Source organism: Mustelus asterias, chromosome 25 (assembly GCF_964213995.1).
Source record: "Mustelus asterias chromosome 25, sMusAst1.hap1.1, whole genome shotgun sequence".
Taxonomy (NCBI): Eukaryota; Metazoa; Chordata; class Chondrichthyes; order Carcharhiniformes; family Triakidae; genus Mustelus; species Mustelus asterias.
Genome location: NC_135825.1, coordinates 7,742,392 through 7,744,016, shown reverse-complemented (window position 1 = coordinate 7,744,016; position 1,625 = coordinate 7,742,392).

The following is a 1,625-nucleotide window of genomic DNA, read 5'->3' as shown; positions in this document are numbered from 1 at the left end:
TTGAAACATATAAGATGATTAGAGGTTTAGATAGGGTGGATAGTGATAGCCTTTTTCCTCTGATGGAGAAATCCAGCACGAGGGGGCATGGCTTTAAATTGAGGGGGGGTAGTTATAGAACCGATGTCAGGGGTAGGTTCTTTACCCAGAGGGTGGTGAGGGATTGGAATGCCCTGCCAGCATCAGTAGTAAATGCGCCTAGTTTGGGGGCGTTTAAGAGATCCGTAGATAGGTTCATGGACGAAAAGAAATTGGTTTAGGTTGGAGGGTCACAGTTTTTTTTTTAACTGGTCGGTGCAACATCGTGGGCCGAAGGGCCTGTTCTGCGCTGTAATGTTCTATGTTCTAAACCCCTGTACTCAGTAAAACACAAATCAGATTATATTTCACAAATTGCTGGAGATTTTGAAAAGGTAACAGAGAGGGTTGATGAGGGCAATGCTGTTGATGTGGTGTACATGGACTTCTTAAAGGCATTTCAGATAGAGCCACAAAACAGACTTGTGCACAAAGTTATAGCTGGTGGAATAAGAGGAACAGTACAACATGGATATTAATGAGTGACAGAAAACAGAATGGTTAAGAGGGGATGTGAGGAAACCTTCTTCACCCAGAGGATGGTGAGAATCTGGACTTCACTGCCTGAAAGAGTGCTGGAGGCAGAGACCCTCATAACATTTAAGAATTATTTAGATGTTGACTTGCAATGCCAAGGCACACAAGGCTATGGAACCTTTGGGCTCCATAGCCTTGTGTGCCCTGGCATTGCAGAGTGCTGGAAAATGGGATTAGAATAGTTGGTTGGTTTGTCTTTGACTGGTAATGACTCGATGGGCTGAAGGGCCTTTTTCTGTGCTGTAGATATTTATGACTCTCTGATAATGGATGTTTTTCAGACTGGAGCAAGGTCTGCGGTGGAGTTTCACAAGGGTCAATGTTGGGACCCTTGCTTTTCCTGATATATGTTAATAACCTCGACCTTGGTGTACAGGGCACAAATTCAAAGTTTGCAGATGATATGAAACTCGGAAGCATCATGAATTGTGAGGAAGATAGGGAAGGACTCCAAAAGGGCATTGACAAGGTGATAGAATGGGCAGCCAAGTGGCAGGTGCAGTTCAGTGCAGATAAAGGTGAAGTGATGAATTTTGGTATGAATAACATGGAGAGACAATACAAAATGAAGTGTACAATTGTAAAGGAAGTGCAGGAGCAGAGGGACATGGTTAGATGTGTGCATAAATCATTGGAAGGGGACAGGTTGAGAGATTGGTTAATCAAGCATAAATTATTAAGCGATTAAGGTATGGAATGATGTGGTGGAGGCAGGTTCAATCAAAACATTCAAAAGAGAATCATAGAATCTCTGCAGTGCAGAAGGAGGCCGTTCGGCCCATTGAGTCTGCACCGAATACAATCCCGCCCAGACCCTATTCTCGCAACTCCTCATATTTACCCAGCTCATCGCGCTGACACTAGGGTCAATTTAGCATGGCCAATCAACCTAACCCTCACATCTTTGGACTGTGGGAGGAAACCGGAGCACCCGGAGGAAACCCACGCAGACACGGGGAGAACGTGCAAACTCCAGACAGTGACCCGAGGCCAGAATTGAATCCGGGTCC